At 38.6% G+C, this 19313-nt stretch overlaps 1 protein-coding gene across 13 annotated transcripts in view; it reads right to left on the minus strand.

Annotated features, from left to right (window-relative positions):
- RNF216 (ring finger protein 216) overlaps positions 1–13888 on the minus strand; it is a 137157-nt gene extending 123269 nt beyond the window's left edge. For 3 of the 13 annotated variants that reach the window (XM_073215002.1, XM_073214999.1, XM_037007812.2), the window contains exons 1-3: positions 13642–13869; positions 10085–10145; positions 8044–8132 (exon numbers count right to left, since the gene is read on the minus strand). The gene's annotated coding sequence lies outside the window, so the exon portion shown is untranslated. Of the gene's footprint in view, positions 1–8043; positions 8133–10084; positions 10146–12187; positions 12343–13641 lie in introns of all 13 variants that reach the window. The other 10 variants (XM_073215000.1, XM_073215001.1, XM_073214998.1 and 7 more) reach the window with 9 other exon arrangements.
- Between the last annotated feature and the right edge of the window lie 5425 nt (positions 13889–19313).

Here is a 19313-nt window from a genome sequence, read left to right on the forward strand (position 1 = left end):
ACAACTCAATAGCAAAAATTAAATAATCCAATTTAAAAATGGGCAAAGAACCTAAATAAACATTTTTCCAAATAAGATATTCAAATGGCCAACAGGTATATGAAAAGGTGCTCAAAATCACTAATCATCAGGGAATTGCAACTAAAACCATTTCATCTCATGACTGCTAGAATGGCTATCACCAAAAAAATAAGATAAATGCTGGCAAGGATGTGGAGAAAAGGGAACCATGCTGTACTGTTGGTGGGAATGTAGACTTGTACAACCACTATGGAAAACAGTACGGAATTCATTCTAATTATGACCCAACAATGCCACTTCTGGTTATTTATCCAAAGGAAATGAAATCACTTTGTTGAAGAGATATCTGCACCCCCATGTTCACTGCAGCGTTATTTCCAATAGCCAAGACATGGCAACAACCTAAGTGTCCCTGGCAGATGAATGCTTAAAGAAACACTTTTCAGCTATAAAAAAGGGAATCCTGCCATTTGTGACATGGATGCACCTTGAGGGCATTATACTAAGCAAAGCAAGTCAGAGAGATAAGATAAATACTCTTATGATTTCACATGTGGGATCTAAAACAAAACAACCCCAAACTCATAAAGATCCGATTTGTGGTTATTAGAGGTACGGGATGGGAGAATTGGATGAAGGTGGTCAAAAGGTATTCTTTCAGTTTCAGAAAATAAGTACTGGAGATATAATGTACAACATGAGGACTATAATTAACACTGCTGTATGGTATATTTGAAAGTTGCTAAGAGACCTAGAAGTTCTCATCACAAGGAAAAATATTTCTCTCTTCTTTTTTTTAAATCTGTATGAGATGATGGATGTTAACTAAACTTACTGTGGTAATCACTTGGCAATATATGTCAAGTCATTATGCTGTACAAAAACTTCAATTGTATCAGAAATTATAGCCGTAATGTAAGAAAACTGAAAAGTTTAAAGTAAAAGGATGAAAACCTACATATCAAACATTAACAACTCATCTAGTAAGTTCTTAAAATGTCCATCTGTTTTTTTTTTAAAAGAAATTCCAATTCTTGGATGAAATTCTCTTTTCAACTATTTTATCCTTTCCTTTTTCATGGTACAACAAAACCTATAAAAAACCCAACAAGTTTATTAGTATCAGAAAAAATAGGTATCATGCAAAGTATTTATTAGAGACAAATAGGGAGATTCCATCTAGGTAAGAGGGTCAACTCATAATTATATAACAATCCTAAATGTGAATGAATACAACATAACCTCAAAATATATATACCTTAAACTGACAGACCTGAAGGAAGTTAAGAAATCCACTTACAGCTGGATAGAAGACTTGAACAGTACTATCAACATGACCTAACATTTATAGACAACTGCACACAAGTGCAGAATATACATTCTTGTCAAGTGTACAAGGAACATTTACAAAACAGACTACATGCTGAGCCATAAAGCTAACCTCAACAAATTTCACGGGCTTGGTATCATACAGCACACATTACTTGATAACCGTCAGTAAAGAAAGCTGACTTGGAAATTTCTAAATACTGGAAATGAAACAACTTAAATAACTCATGGTTTCAAGAAAAAACTATATTGAAAATCAGAAACAATTCTGACTGAATGAACTGAAAGATAATGAAAACAAAACATCAAAATTTATGGGATGGAGTTAAAGCAGTGGGATGAGAGTTTAAAAGCAGTGCTTAGAGGGCAATTTACAGGTTCAAAAGCATATTTTAGAGAACAAAGGCCACCAAAAAAAAAAAATCAACAACCTAAGCTTTGATCTCAAAAGCTAGAAAAAGAGCAGTAAATTAAACCCATTAAAAAAAAGAAGAAAATCATAAGAGCAGAAATCAACAAAACAGGCAAGTGAAAATCTGCTTCTCTAAAAAGATTAGTAAGACTGATAAATTTTGAATGAAAGGGATAAACTCCTTAAGATACAACTTAACACAAGTGAACACAGAAAAACTTAAATCTGAATAGATCTCTATCCAATAAAGAAAACGAGTGGGTAATTAATAACCATCCCACAAAGAACACTGCAAGCCAGGAAGCTTCCCCAATAAACTCTTTTAAATATTTGAGAAAGAAATGTAACTAATATTACAAAAACCCTTTCAGGAAGTAGAAAAAGAAAAAGCATTATTTTTGAAATAATTTTATGAGGCCAGCATAATTTTGATACGAAAAGCTGATGAGAGCATTACAAGAAACACAGGTATCATGAATACAAATGCAAAAATCATAACCAAAGCAATTTAGTTTACTTAATGGAATGAAAGAAAAATCAATCACGTATTTATTGCAGTAAATGGAAAAAAAGAGTGTCAAAATCCAACACCGATTCATGATTAAAATCTCTTAGCAAATCCGTCTAAGAAGGGAATTTCCTTCATCTAAATTAAAGGCATTTCAAAAACACTGGAGCAAACCTCACACCTAATAGTGAAACACCGAGAGGCTTTCTCTCTGAAAGTGAGAAGAATTTTCACCATTTCTTCTCAACACTGTACTCGATGTTGCAGCAAGATCAAGGGCAATAAAGATAAACAAAATATCAGTTTTAAGGAATAAAAACAAGTGGCATTATTTGCAGGTGATGTGATTGTGGTATTGATGCAAAGACAGAAAAATAGAATACAGGTCTTAGAAACAGACCGTACATGCATTTGGTCATTCACTAAGAGCAAGGTGCAATGGGAAGAATGGTCTTTTCAATAAACATAGCTGGGCCAAGTGGATATCTCTATGGGAAGAAAATAAGACTTGATCTATTCTGTATACCACACATAAACATCAATTCCAAATGGATTATCAAAGAAAGATAAGACAATAAAAATACTGGAAGATGACAGGGGAACAAAATTATGTATATCTTATGTGACTATATACTGAGATATGACTGGAATAAGTGAATGAATGAATGAACAAGTCTCTGGATACAAGGCCAATATAAAAACTGAACACTATACTAGTAGGGAACAATTAGAAAATGATATTTTAAAAGGTATTATTTAGAGTAGTATCAAAACCCATCAAATACCAAGGAATAAACTCAATGAAAATTAAGCAAGACCTCTATATAGAAAATTATAAAACATCATTGAAACTAAAAAACACTAAATAAATGGAGAGAAACATCACATCTATGAACTTGGAAAGCTCAGTTTTGTAAAGATGTCAATTCTCCCTAAGTTGATCCATGAGTTTAGTACAACCTTAATCAGATTTTTCAAATGGATACACACTACATGACTCTAAAATTTCCAAGAAAATGCAAAAAGCCAACAATAACCAAGGTATTCACAAAGAAAAAGATGGAGGATTTACACTATCAGATATTAAGTCCTATTACTATAAAGCTGTAGTAATTAGGACAATGTGGTATTGGCAAAAGAAGAGAAAAATAAACCAGTAGAACAGAATCTACAAACTCATTCATATATGCAAATGCGATTTATGATAAAAGTGGCACTGCAGAGCAGTGGAGAAGCATGATTTTTTTTTTTTTACTATATGATATGTACTGGAAAGCTGGTATTTTGGGAGAGAAGGAGCAGGAAGAGTGAGGAATTAGACCTTCCTCTTGCTTCAAGCAAAAACAATTCTAAGTGAACTCAATTTCAGTGGAAAAGTAAAATAAAGAAGTTTCTAGAGGACAACGTAAGAAAAAACCTATACAAACTTGGGGCTGGGAAAAATACTTGAAACAAGATATAAAAAGTACTTAAAAGATTGTAATCTTGTGCATTAAAATTAAAAACTTCTATTCACCAAGGAAATTTTAGAGTGGAAAGGCAAGCTGCCAGGAGAAGAAATCTGCTGTACATTTAACTATCAAAGGGCCCCTATCCAGAAAATATTAACTGAGAAAAAAAAATCTGACAACTTAAAGGAAAAACAGGCTAAAAGATTTGAATTCAGTGTTGAATACCTTGATGAAACCCAAAAGGCCAATAAACAAATGAGAAAGTGCCCAACATTACAAGACAACAGAGGAATGTAAACTAAAACCACAAGCAAATTCTGGAAAGATGACAGTAATGGCAGTGCCATAGCTTCTGAACCTCCCAAATTCTCTCATAAAAACAGAAAAAAATTCCATGGTTACAAAAATTCCAAGTCACACACAAAAAAACTGCCTAAGACAGAAATCTCCACAAATACAAGCAGGTAAGGATGGACCACCAAGAGCCACAGGATCTCTCTTAGTTGCTTGTGCCTCAGAAAGCACCAGGTACCATTTGGACATGAGAGTGGGATAACCCCCAACCAACCACAGGAATTCACTGGACAGTGCACAGGCCACTCTGAGAAAGCAGCTAACAGCAGGAAGGAGTTTTGTTCAATTCAATAGTGGGTGTGAGGAGTCCATTGTGAGATCTGAAAGAGATGTTGCAGTCTAGGACCCATTAAGTTTTGAAATTGATCTGTCAGGGCTCTCTTGCAGGACACCATGAAGAAAATGCTGGGAGTTGAAATAAACTGAGTAAGACAGAGACAATAGAGAAAAAGGAAAGATAAGGAAAGTCAAGTAACAACAGAGAACAGAGCCAGGAAATCTCAAAAAGCAAGCTGCCACAATTTGAACACTACAGGAAGAGGGAGTGCTGGGAAGGTAGAAGAAGCTATCATAAAGGACACTTCCTTCTAAAACTCTGAGAAAACCAATTTCATTGAAATTAACAAAAAAGAACTGATGTCAAATCTCAAACAGTGCTATAAGACACCTCCTTCTAAAACTGAGAAAACCAATTTCATTGAAATTAACAAAAAAGAACTGATGTCAAATCTCAAACAGTGCTAAGGAAAACAAGCAAAATTGTCCCTGTAAGCAAAGAAAATATGCCAGAAAGATACAACAACCTAAAGGACACTAAAAAATAATACAAGACATAAAATAACGACATAATCAGAACTAGATAAAATCAGAAATGGAGTGACAGATCTCAAGAAAGTCATAAAAGAAAAAACGTTACGGGAATGAAGACTAATTAGAAGGAACACAAGTGTGAATAAACAACCCACACTGCTTTAGAACTAAAAGGTGAAAGGAAGAAAATTTTAAATGGAAAAAAAAAAGAGACAAAGGAACAAATATTCAAGACAAAGACAACAGGAGCTCATGAATAAATCAAAAGGTAAGAGAATGCTAAAAATTGTAATTGAAAAAACCTTTCCTAAATAAAAATGTTAAAGCTACATTTAGAAAGAACACAGTACATACCTAAGAAAAACCAACCAAAGTGACAACTACCAAGACACATACTAGTAAAATTACTGGTGTTTAAGGAAAAAAAAGATCTTTAGCACCTGGGTTTAAGACTTTGGAAAATAAATTAGATTATTTAAACAGACTCTGACAGTGACACTTCATGCCATTAGAAAATGGAATGATACTTAACATGTGAGCCAGAAGTTTTACATACAGAAAAATTAATTTTAAGGAAAAGGGACCCAAACGTACCAACATACAAGAACTTTGGAATACTGTCTCTGCAAGCCCTTCCGGAGGAACTGACAGAAAAACGAACGTCAGGCAATAAAAATGACTAGAGACACTGACACAGCCTGGTGGCAAACATTAAATATGTAACTACTTATACTAAGATTAAGTGAAAACTAAAATTAAACGATGTAGTAAAATTACAAAAATTAGGGGGAGGGGAAGCATATGTCAAGTTGATTACAGTAATTATACTGGTTATGACATTCTGAGGCTTTCATTCTGGCCCTTTTGTGTAATGGGTTAATAAAGCAAATGAAGTTATAGAATATTCTATCAATCCCAATATTCTTGAGAATCAAGGGTCTTAGTATGGGAAAAGGAATTATAACATAAAAGAAATAGTTAAATAAAATCCCTAGAGACCTAAATTTGAATTATAAATAGTATGAACCCATAAAATCCTTTAGTTCTGTCCAAAAAAAAAGGGGTAGAGGAGGGAGCGTGAAAATCAATGATCTACTTGTGGAAATGAACATCCTTAGTGCCGAGATTATGATCTTGAAATACTACTACTCACCAAAAGAAACCAGAGCTTTTTTGGACAAATTACTAATTCTAAATCTGGGGCAGGAATTGTACAAAATGAGCCTGAAACATCCTGTCATATGAGGTATCAAGGAAGCCATCAAAGACTGGATCCTGTCAGAATAATTCAGAAAAAACATCCTGAGAGGCTCCCATTGGCCAAAAGATGGGATATTTTGAGCTTCAATAAAAATAATAATTGATATAGCATGAAACTCTTAAAAGTTTATAAGTGAAAATGTTTATAATTTTTGTTAAAGGTCATTTTCAGATGATAGTCAACCAATACATCATCTTCAAAGTTGATAAAATAAAGGCAAAGAATCAGGCATTTTCTTGCCTTTCTTATATGAACTATATCACTGGGTAACCAAATAGTACGCGAGGAAGTGATTCCTTCATAAATAAAAAGTCTTCTAATTAATATTAATTTTAAAAATTAAATTAAATATCACCATTTTGCAATCCTCAATGAATTACTGGATCTAGACCCTGAATACCACTGGCTGCTAACAGAGACGACAAAACATAAGTCCCTTCTGAGGAAAGAAAGCTAGTTTGGTAAAGGATCTGGACCCAGCCAAATTTTAGAATAGAGGCTAGAGGAAGAATGAAATTTTGAAACTGCACCACATGTATAGAAACTAGGCCGGGTATTCTCAGTGGGGGCAACATCACAGGGGGAATGAAAAGATGTTAGCTATTACAATAGTTTGTGACCCTTCAAAATTCAATCCCACCCAGCAAAATCTTATTCCTTAGTATTTAATGGGGGAAAATTAGAGAAAATATATCTAAAAGGCTCCAAAGGGAGAATGATCAATTTTTTTTTTTAAAGTCTAGGCTCTGGGAAATTACAGGGTCAGGTCCAACAAAAGATAAATTTTGAGGGAAAAAAAAAGGAATGTAAGAGCCCTGGATTACAAAATAAATAAAAAAATTTTTAATGGGTAAGATTAAACCATAGTATCTAGGGATACTATTGAGAGATAAAACCCTAAAGAAACATAAGATGAAAGTCAAACTAAGGTTAATTTTAGGAAGAAGGAATGAGTTATGATCAGGGTAGGACACACGGAGAGGGCTAGGAGGTGGACGGACTTGAGATAGTCTATTTCTTGCCCCAAGCAGTGGATAAAGCACCTTCTAATAATTCATTGAGCTATACACTGTTTTATGGTTTCAATTTTACTTTTAAAGGGTAAAGAAATTCCCATATTACATAATCATATAATTGCTAAAAGTCTCAAAATTGATAACCAAATCTGGAAATTGAGGATTTGGAGTAACTTTCATATACACTGGGAAGTACACTGGTACCACAATTATGTAATACAAGTTTGATACTTTATCAATTAGAGTGGAAGGTATAAATTCCCTAAGACCCAACAATCCACCACTAGAAATCTATATTACAGAAATGTATGCTTATGTGTACCAGGTCTATCCACAAAAATGTTCACAGCAGCCTTATTTCTAAGAGCCAAGAATTGCAATGAACCCTTATCAATGGTGGAAGGGACAAAACCCATTGTGCTATATTCATACAATGAAAACCAATATAGCAACAAAAATGAAGCCATTACAGTCACACACAACATGGATGGATCTTAAAACCTAATGGTTGAGTGAAAGAATCCAGACCTTTAAGAATATATATTGAATGACTCCATTCAGAATAAAGTTCAGGCATAAACCTGAATGTAATTGTTTGGGGTTAAACATTCCTTGTGTGTTGTACTTCACAATGGAAAAGTTAGTGGGGAAAAACCATTCTGAGAAAAAAAACCAAAACTGGTTGCCTCTGTGAAACAGTAGTTGAAGGTCAGGAGGAGAGAACTGGTGCTTGAATTAAGTGTGTAGTCTGATTTTTTAATCGTTTTCTTGCTTTACTTTGAGGAAAATTAGAGAAATAAAAATCAGTAAGTAGAACCAAAGGGGGACAATTATAACTGCTATGGGGCCTTTTTAGTTGCAAAATCTTATCTGTAACCTACCCTCTCAGTGTTTTTCTTCCTCTAAAAAAACTTCAGTTTTCTTTGCCTTCCTGGGAAAAACCACATGCTTCAGAGGAGGTAAATGATGGCTGAAAGAGTTAATAGTCAAATATGATTATCATTTTTTCAACTTAGAAAAAACAAAGTTGTATATAAAGACTATGTTTAAGTTTTACAACAGAATTTTCTGGTATCTATAATTAGACAAAGGTATCTCAATTTTTCAGAATTACAAATCCAAGTGTAAGTTTGGGTTTCTGACTTTAAATAATAATGATGATGTTATTTATAAACAGCATAGTACAAAGGAAAGCGCTCTGGTGTCAAATCTTAATTGCATCTATTCAAGTACTTTACTTCTCTTCCAAATACAATTTTTAAAAAGTACTTTGAACACTCAATTCCAACAACCAAGTTTATCTCTTGTTTTACCACAACTAGGTTTCTTCATTTTACACTGGCAATCATAGGGAAACGTGATTCATTTTACCTCTAACTTAGAATGTCAAGCTTGTCCTTATTCAGATTACTAGTGGTGCTTTAAAAGCAAGATTCCTCATAAGTGGCACATACAGTGGCTCCAAGCTGCAGTGAGAAAAGGAATCTGATGATGGAATTTCTACTCCTGACTAGCTTCTCTGTAAGGGTCATTCAACTCCCTGACATTCAGGCCTCTCCCGTGGGCTTCAGATCAGACTGGCTAAGTACGAACCCTGGTTTCACCACTGAGTGAATCAGTGACTGGGTAATTGTTTAAACTCTTGGTCCTACTTCCTTCATTTGTAATATGAGAATATGGTTATTTTAAAATTAATTGAGTTAAATATATATTTATATAGCACATAGTACCTAGTATTTAGGAAGTGTCATGTTTTGACTATTACTAGCTGAGAAATAGTTCTTCTGACCTTGTAAGGCTGTGATAAAAAATACAAGACGCCACTCTACATATGGTATACAACATCAAACAGGAGCTTTGTTATCACAAGTACACAGGAGATGCATAGTGTTTATTAATAATAATGCTGGTAATAGAGCCAGAGTCAGGGTGGTGAGTTTATTATTTTCCTCTTCCAAGTTACTTTTCACTAGTATCCTAACTATTCACAGTAAATTTTTTACTTCTTTCTATAAGAAACTTCATTTTCCCTCTGGAAGTAGCTAGAAGGCATCTATACATTAGACTTTGTGCTTCTTGATCAGACAGCTGAAGAAAACAGTTAAAGTAGAGTCCAGAAATAGGAAATAGGAAATGCCACCTAAGAAAGTATTTCAGTTCTTGCCTCTTCCCTTTATTATAAAAATTGTATGTACATCTGTAACTATACCCTCTATAGTCAAATATCATCTAATGTTTCTAAATTAGAACCAAAATTAGCATATATTTAATCACTTCATTACTCTGGAGAATCTTGATTGTATAATAGTACAATATTATAAAAACTTAAGAAAATTTGATGACAGTTTTTCTACATTCTCTTCTACCTCCTACAAGTGCCCTAATCTTTTTTTATTCCCTTCTCTTCCTTGTATGGACAAATCAACACATGATAAAGGGTTCACATTTTCACCATTTTCTCCATATGCCCTCAACTATGTTTTACTCCGAACTTTATTTCCAGTGACTTGCATAGTTGTAAGTGGCTCCAAAAACATCTTCCTCTGTGAGAGACTGGAGCTGCGCACCATAACCACGTATAAAACCAGAGTCAGCTAGTGACAATAATCAGTTTATCAGGATTTTCTTCAATTACAAATCATTTTTCTATGTATGATGCATCTCCATTTTTCTTCCACATGAACCTTGCAGTAGTGTTCATCCTTTCCAAAGCAATTTACATAAACACGCCTGTTGCTTCTGCAACACTGATTTTGGAATTATAACAAAAGATGCCTCAAATTTAACCAGTTAATCTCTGAACATTCTAAGGAAAGGTGGGACAAGAACAAAGCACATACAAGAAGATGACATGCTCATATCATACCACTCCCAACACATTTCCCTAGTGTATTTTTTGAAGTGTCTATAAATGGTTATTACCTTTCATTCAAATCCTGGCTTCTCGATGATTATTCTGATATCCATTCTTTGTAAGCCTGTACTAATAATTAAGCAATATCAAATCAACACAACAAAAAGTTGAAATGGTGATCGCTAGGTAGTATGTTCAAGGTAGTTATACATTCTTTGCTTCCTTATATTTTCTTATTTCTCTCCACTAAATTGGTATTTACATTAATATTCAAAATAAAATACATAAAGAATTCAGCAAGTATTTATTGTAGGTTTGACACACAGTGTAAAGACTGTTATGCATCATGGGGAACACAAACACATCATGGGAAAATGCAGTACGGATCTTGCCTCAAAGAACTCAGAGTCCCACAGGTAAGAGAAACTTCGCCCACAAGTATACGACAAAGTATAAAGTCATTAGCACAAGGGAGACTCTTCCAGGTGGGGGTGGGAAGGTAGTCACAGAAGGCTCAGCAGTATTTAAAGAAAACAGCAGGTTTAAAGCTGAACTCAATGTTGTGCCAGTTCCAGGCTGAGCCTTTAGAAAAGGAGCTTCCACCTAGGGCTCTTGAGAGCCCAGAGACTCCTTGCAAGAAGTCTGACTTCCCTGCTGGAGAGATTACATGGAAAGGGGCAGCTGAACCCAGCTTTCCAGCAGTCTCTGACAAGGCATGTAAGGGAATAAGCCATTTTGGAAGTGGTTCCTCCAGCCCTAGCCATCTCGGCTGACAGAATTATGGATCAGACTAAAACAACCCAGGTAATGAATGCCCTTCCCAGTCTCCTGATTCACAAAACTGTCAACAATTTTAAGTCATTAGATTTGGAGGTGGTTTGCAATGCATCAATAGATAACTGAAGCAGAGCTCAAATTTTATTTTCTAACCACTGGGAAGCAATGCAGAGAGGTAGTCCTTTAGGAAAATCAACCTAGCTGCAATGCTGAGACAGATGCGGAAGACATCTGTTAGCAGGAAACCCAGGAACAAGAGCCACTGAAGTCTGAACTACAGCAGTAATCAGGGGAAGGAAAAAGATACCAGATGCTGAATACAGAGTTAGATTCAATGGGATTTTTGTATGCAACTGGCCATCAGGTCTGAGGAAAAAGGGAGTCAAAGATGACCTAGATGTGGACATGACATCTGTAAGTCAGGTGACTGGAGGATGTTGACCCTACTAAGAAAGAACAAGGCAGGTGACGAGTTCAGAATAAGAAAATGAAATGCTATTAATTTTCATACACTGACAAAATGAACTAAAACAGCATCCATTATTACAGATGTAATTATGCAAACAGCCTAGAGTTTAAGGAGTTTTAAAGAGCTCTAAAAAATCCCGTTATCAGTGTTGCTTCAATAGGAAGTTTTAAACCAAAAATTAAGTTCAAAATCTTCAGTGGATGGGCTAAAGAGTTTAATATGTATCATTAAGATTTTCCTCAATTTTTTCACCTGAAAATTGGTTCAGACACTGGGACAGATGAATAAGCACATCCTCACCCACAAGAGGGAAAGTCAATGTTTTCAACTATGTTTTTTTACAGTTTAATTTGTGGACCCATGATGTACTGCCCCTTCCATCCCAATACTGCTTACAACATCCTTCTGATGTATTTTCATATAGCACCGGGAGACTCATATATATTTTTTTAATCATATAGCACCAGGAGACTCATATATTTTTTTAAATCACAAATCTCATGGCAGAACCCAAATCCTTACCATTATAGCCCGCAAAACACTGACACAGCTAAGCCTCACCTTTAGTTCTCCCACCATGCACCATTTTATGGTGACCACAGCTCAGTCCTTGAACCTGCCATGTTCCTTCCACTGCAGACTCTCTCTGGAGGAACTACTTTACTCCGCTGCCTCTTCTAACCAAATTAGCTTTATTCATCCTTCATTTTTTCACCTTCAATGTTACTTCCTCAGAAAAAAACTTTCCTGACTATCCTGAGAGTTCATTTACACATCTCACTCCTTCAAAGGACTTACCCCAGTAATAACATACAATTACTCAGGGAAGTTAGTTTAATATCTTTCTTCTCTGCTAAAAACAGGTTCCAAAAGGGTAGGACCCTGCGTCACATTCATTCCCACTTCCCCAGGACAGCGCACACACCTGGCATGAAGTAAATACTCCAGAAGAACTTTGTGAACAAATATCACTCGCAGGTGGAGCAGCGTAATCAGGAACCAAACTGAGTTCAAGTCCGAGCTCTGACCCTTCCAAGTTTTGCGACTACATAAGTTATTTTGCTTCACCTCATTTTCTTCCTTTTAAAATAAGTACAGTAACAACAGACATCTTTCAAGACTAAGTTAATACATGGAAAGCGCTTCGAAGTGCGTCTGGCACATATCAGCATCATGCTTTGTCCTAACAATGAGATAAAATAACATTGCCAGGTATGAGAATGTTATCTCTGTAAATATCCTTACACAGCCTAGAATGTAGTAAACACTCATTAAACAGCAGCTACCTGAGTTAGTTAACATACTCCTTCATCTGTTCTACCTCATAAACTTTCAGTCCCCACAATACCTCAACTTCGTTTATAGATTTCTCCACAGTAGCTAGCCTTCCTGATAAAAATCTAAGGCCTCTATTTGGGTCTAACAGGAGGTCCAACATTTAGCCCCAGGCTTTCCTGCTATTTCCTTCAACTTCACCACCACTCCCTACCCCCAGCCACAATACATTACTTATATAATAAGCAAAACAAAGCGAAGCCATTTCTTAGCAGTTTTCCTTCAGGCAAGCGTACCAAAGTCGAGGTCAGTCCTAAAATCTTCCGTCTGCTTTCAACTGCGTAAATTACCTACTCTTTGCATTTGCAAAACGCCTTGAACAAGCCGCACCAAGGCATTCAACACAAGGTATCCAAGTGATATACAGGGGACCCTGGCTGGCTGACATCGGACCCCGTAGGCACTCAGCGAGGTTTGTCATACCACTCAAGCGGCCCTAAGTTTCGGACAATCGTTCCACACAGTATCCGGACCACATCCCAGGCGGGAACAGCGCTCTCTCCCTGCCCGGCGCTCCGGACACATTAGTCGCGCTCACACTCTCCGCGCCGCAGAGGATTTTGCCACACTGGGATATTCCCACGAGGGCCAGGAAGGGGTCGCCGGCTTCCTCGCGAAGACACCCCTCCACAACCGAGTCGGGAAGGGTCGGGGCTGCGGCCCGTCGGCCCGGGGCCGGGGGTGCGGGAGTTCAAAGTCACGGATCATCGCCCCACCCCGCGAGCTCCAGGCCGCGCTTGGCTCCACAGACACCGCCTCCCGCGAGGTGCCACCAAGGCAACTCCGTCTTTCCGCGCTTTGGCCTTGGCGCGGCAGGCCGAGGGACCGGCCCGCGAAACTTCGCGAAGTGGCGGGAGCGGGGGAGGGTCCGCCAGCCGCCCGCGCCTTTGTGGCTCCCGCCTCGCCGCGCCCCCGCTGCTCCGGCCGATCGTCGGCGCTCCGCGCGGAGCCGGGCTGGCCAGTGTTCGGGCCGCAGCCGGGTCAGGCCCGCGTCCCCGGCTCGGCGGCCCCTGCCTCCCCTCACGGCCGAGCCCCTGCCCCCACCTCGGGGCTTAATGGAGGCTCCTGGCGGAGACGCCACTCGCCTCTCAGAACCTGCAGAAGAGCCGGGCGCGCCCCGCGGTCGACTCTTACTCGCCACTCAACTCGCCGGCTCGCAAGGCGGGCTCAGCAGCTCCTGCCACCACGACTTCTCGTCACCAGAAGCGGACGCCAACAGCTTCGTCGCCGCACTCCTTCCGGCCCTGCCGCGGCTTCGCCCCGCGCCTGCGCACAGCGCCCCCTCCCGACTAATGGCAGGAAGAACCATAGAGGCTCGCCGGGAGCTGGGGAGGAGGGGCCTGGGGAGTAAGACCATAGAGAGGGCCGCCCGTCGGCTCCTCACCCGGTCGCCCCTATCCGCGAGGCTTGACTCCCCCACTAGGCCGGTGGACGTAAGGAAGTGAGACGCCCATCCCCTTAGCCCCGTAAGGTGTCACTGCCTCCCTAGAGTTAAAAAGGGCGAGGAGGTAGGTGGCTATGGAATTCCGCTGGCTTTGCACTTGTTTGCTCCCGTTGCCTTTGGCAAGCCACCCATCTAACACGTATTTTCCGAAGGCTTCCTGTGTGCTGTGCACCCTTCTAGGAACTAGGGATACAACTGGTATACAGGATCCTCGTTCTCATGAAGCTAATATTTTAGTGGCCAAGTCAATAGCTAACTAGCTAACTAACTAAATTACTGGCTGAAGCAGAAAGCGTTCAGGAAAAAAAAAAAACACAGGAAAAATAGAAAGGGGCAGAGAGTGACGGGGATAAGAGTGGGTCAGGGAAAGCGTCTTCTGAGGCGGGAACATTTGAGCAGACAACTGAATGACGTAAGGGAGTGAGACATGGTGACCACCTAGAGGAAGAACACTTCCATCAGAGGGTATAGAAGGGCCTGGTGTGTTGAAAAAACTGCATAGATGCTAGCTGGCTCGGTGTAGTGACATGCAGAGTGGTAAGGAATGGGGCTGGAGATGTGGTCAGAGGCACATCACGAAGGTCCTAATAAGGAATCTGGATTTTATTCTAAGTGTAATGGGAAGTACCAGAGAATTGAGAGCAGGGGCGTGAGTTGGTCGGCTTCTGTTTCCCAAAGATCACTGTGGTGGCTGTTTGGAGAACAGACTATAGGAAGGAAGTGCGGAGGCGGGAAAGCCAGTTAGAAACTATGGCAGGAGTCTAAGTGATAAGCAATACTGACTTGGACAAGTAAGGTCAGGGAGGAGGTGGTGAGAAATGGTCAGATTTAGGGATTTGCAGATGGACTGGATGTGGGCTGTGAGAGAAAAAAAGGAGTCAAGGATAACTACAAGGATTTTGGCTTGTGCAACTGGACAAATGGTGGTTCCATTCATAAACATGGGGGGAAATCACAAGATTTTAGTCAGAGTAGGGAGAGGTGAACATATTTTGAACATGTTAAATTGCAAATTAGACCTTAAGGGGAGATGGCAATAGGCAATTAGATATAAGAATGCATAGCTTCAGAAAGACAGAAGAACTCAGAGCCTAGGGATTTAAATTGGGAGTCACTAACGCAAAGAAAATATATAAAGCCATTGGACTGGCTAAACTTAATTCCCAGGGAATGAGTGTCAATAGAGGAGGGAGGACAGCTGAGGATGGAGCCCAGGGTCTCTTCAACATTTAGAATCTAGAGGAGGATGCTGAGAAGGAAAAGCCAGGGAAGGAGGAGGAAAACCAGGAGAGTATGGTATCTCAGAGGCCAAAAAACAGCAGGTGTGCTGAGGAGAGCAGAATTTATCAGTGGTGCCAAGTGCTGCTCAGAGATGCAATAGGATGGAATCGGATCTCAATGAAAACAAGAGGGAGGGTTGTTAACTGAGAGTGAGGTCAGGGAGAAGGTCTTGGAGGTTTGTGAAGGAAAGAACAGAAAACAAAATGACTAGCAGAATGCAGTAAGCTGGCTGGCTCCGGAGTTCTCTGACCATAAATTAAAGCGAGACTAGGCATCGAGGATGTGAATCTTTCTACAGCCACTTCCTGGAGCTGGAGAAATAGGAAGGGGTCAAAGAGAGGGACGCTTGAAATTGAGATTTTGGAGATGTGCTATTTTTGGTAATGAAGAAGCCTAAGGGGCTGAGATAGAAAGGAGGTCTAGATCATTGAAGGGGAGGGAGCAAGAAACTGAGGTGTGGGTGTGGCTAGATTATTTAAAAGGATGTTACCTCATCGAGAAAGAGGTCAGAAATGGGGTTGGGGGTGGCAGGAAGCGCAGAACAAGACAGGTCCTAAAATCTTCAATGAATGAGAAGGACTGGCCAGTAGGCCAGCAGATAGCTGCACAGGAAAGCGGGTGGTATAGTTTTAGGGCACGTGCTTTGGCAGATTCAGTTATTCATCCTACTGGTTGTTTTTGATTTGCTGACCCTGCTCCATCTTATCAGGGTCCCATCGATGAGCCCACACCTGCCCTCTGCCCCCCCATTGAACCACAGAGCAGCAGAGCTGAAAAGGGAACAGCTTTTCCCAAACCGCAGACGTTTGATCAGTACCACCACAATATTTGCCTAATCCACTTACTGCCTTTAGTAATCTTTTCCTTTAGGCTGATCCATTTTTCATTAAAATGTATTTATTGAAAAAGGAAACTTAATTTCACTTCTATAAATAGAAAACAAGTCGCACTTTCCAAACGCAGAGAGCAACCATAAAAATAGAGTCCGTGAAATAAAATAATGTTACTGAATTTTTAAAAACTTGTGATTATGTAAATAAACCAACAAACTACAAACATTAAACCAAATCAAGGTGTGAAACATGTAACTGAAAATAAGCTTCGATAAGAGACGAATGGAATAGTTTGTGATCAGTCAGAAGTAAAGGGGTATTTGCTCCCTGTTTTTGTTTAAGGGGAAAATGAAGTTCTACGTCAATAAGAGGTGGCCTTTTTTTTTCTTTTTCGTTGCTTTAACCAGCACCAAGAATCAGAAAGGGCAAAATATATCTACCTGCAGACAAAACTATTGTCAACAAATGATGTTCCGTTATTCTCCTGGGAAGAAGCAGGGAAATCGCATCTATGGAAATCTGTATAATCTATCCTGGCTATACTTCCAAGTAGATAGAGTGACAGAGTTAAACACACCAGCACTCTGAGCCTTCCAGAGAGCTGTGGTGTAACTCATGTACCTCTGTGAGTCATCCCAGCACTGCTTCCTTTATTTCATTTTCTGGTTACAATTAGTGTGCCCACAACCTGTAAAGTCATTTGTGAGAGTAGAGAACTGCTGTTTTCACAAGTTGTGTATCATCACTTTGTTCCCAAGAGCTGTGAGTATTATCGTCAGCTATATCTAGAAGAAGCTGTGTTAACTCTGGCCATCGAGGAAATTATTCCTGAACTCTGTACTCTTTCAGAAGTAGTAATTTCCTGCCATTCTAGCCCATTGCTTAAAAAAAAAAAAAAAAAAGATCAATGCTACCGTGGTGTAATTTATATACTATACAATGCACTCAGTTTAATTGTACATGTCTATGAGTTTTGACAGATTTATATGCCCACGTAACCACCACCAAAATCAACATAGAGATCATTTCCATCCCCCCAAATATTCCCTTGTGCTCCTTCTTAGTCAATCCACCCGCTCTATCCCTGGTGCTAGGCAACCACTTATCTGCTTTCTGTCACTTTAGATTAGAATTGCTTTTTCTGTAGTTTCAGGTAATCATAAAATATCTACTCTTGTGTCTGATTTCTTTTGTTCAACACGCTTATTTTTTCAGTTATTTTTATTGTGGTAGAACACATAACACACAATTTACCATCTTAGCCATTTTTAAGTGTACACTTCAGTAATATTAAATACATTCAAAATATGCCACCATCGTCACTATCCATCTCCAGAACTCTTCTCGTTTTGCAAAACCAGAATTCTATACCCATTAAACACTAACTCCCCAATCCCCCTTCCCCACAGCCTCTGGCAGCCACCATTCTGTTCTATCTCTGTGATTCTGATTACTCTAAGTACCTCATGTGAGTGGAATCTTACCGTATTTGTCTTTTTGTGACTTGGCTTATTTCACTTAGCATGATGTCGTCAGGGTTCATCCATGTGATAGGATATGTCCACATCTCCTTCCTTTTTAAGGCTGAATAATATTCCATCATGTATGTTAGCATATTTTGCGTATTGACTCATCTGTTGATGGACACTTGGGTTGCTTCTGTGCTTTAGCTGTTGTGAATAATGCTGCTGTGGACACGGCTATCATGATTTCTTTGAGACCCTGCATTGCTGGACCATATGGTAATTCTATTTAAAAATTTTGAGGAACCACCATACTATTTTTCATCATTTGACATTCCTACCAACTACGCACAAGGGTTCCAATTTCTCCATATCCTTGCCAATGCTTGTTATTTTCTGTTTTTTGATAGTAGCCATCCTAATGTGTGTAAGGTAGTATCACATTGTAGTTTTGATTTACATTTCCCTAGTGATTTAATGATCTTCAGCATTTTTTCTTGTGCCTATTGGCCATTTGTATATATATATTTTTAGAAATGTCTATTCAATTGTTTGGCCATTTTTGAATGGAGTTGTTTGTTTCTTTGTTGTTGAGTATTAGGAATTCTCTATGTATTGTGAATAATAATCCCTTACCAAATATGTGATTTCCAAATATTTTCTGCCATCTATTGGCTGCCATTTTACTCTGTTAATATTGTCTTTTGATGCACAAAATTTTGTAATTTTCAGAATGTCCAGTTTGGTTTTTTTGTTTGTTACCTATGCCTAGTTAAGAAATCATTGCCAAATCCAATGTCATGAAGCTTTTGCTCTATGGTTTCTTGTAAGAGTTTTATAGTTTTAAATCTTACATTTAGATGTTTGATCCATTTCCAGTGAATCTTTGTTTATTATGTAAGGTAAGGGTCTGACTTCATTTTTTTGCATGAGGATATCCAGTTTTTTCAGCACCATCTGTTGGAAAGACTGTCCTTTCTCCCATTGAATGGTTTTGGCATCCTTGTCAAAAATAATTTGATCCTGTATTTGAGGGTTTATTTCTGGACTCCTTATTCCACTGCATTGGTCTATATTATGCCTGTCTTCATGCCAGTACCTCACTGTTTTGATTACTGTAGCATTGTAGTAAGTTTTGAAATCAGGAAATGTGACTCCCCCAGCTTTGCTTTTCTTTCTCAAGATTGCTTTGGCTACTTGGGGTCCCTTCAGATTGCATATGAATTTTAGGGTGGGTTTTTCTATTTCTGTAAAAAACATCATTGGGATTTTGATAAGATTTGCATTGAACCTTCAGATCATATTGGGTATTATTGACATCTCTACAATCTTAAGTCTTCCAATCCATGAGCATGGGATGAGATTCCATTTATTTGCATCTTCTCTCAGCAATGTTTTGTAGTTTTCACTGTACAAGTCTTTCTCAGCATATGTTTTTCAGGTCCCTCTAGATTGTTTATGTGTGTCAGTAGTTTATTCCTTTTCATTGCTGAGTAGCATTCCACTGTGTGGATATAACACTATTTGTTTGTCCACTCACCAGTTGATGGGCGTTGAGTTGTTTCCAGTTTGGGGCTATTTGGATAAAGGTGCTATGAACATTAATGTGCATGTTTTGGGGTTGATATGTGTTTTCATTTATCTGGGTGTGGAATTACTCAGCCATGTAGTAAATGTCAAACTGTTTTCCAAAGT

Source organism: Manis javanica, chromosome 10 (genome assembly GCF_040802235.1).
Source record: "Manis javanica isolate MJ-LG chromosome 10, MJ_LKY, whole genome shotgun sequence".
Classification (NCBI taxonomy): domain Eukaryota; kingdom Metazoa; phylum Chordata; class Mammalia; order Pholidota; family Manidae; genus Manis; species Manis javanica.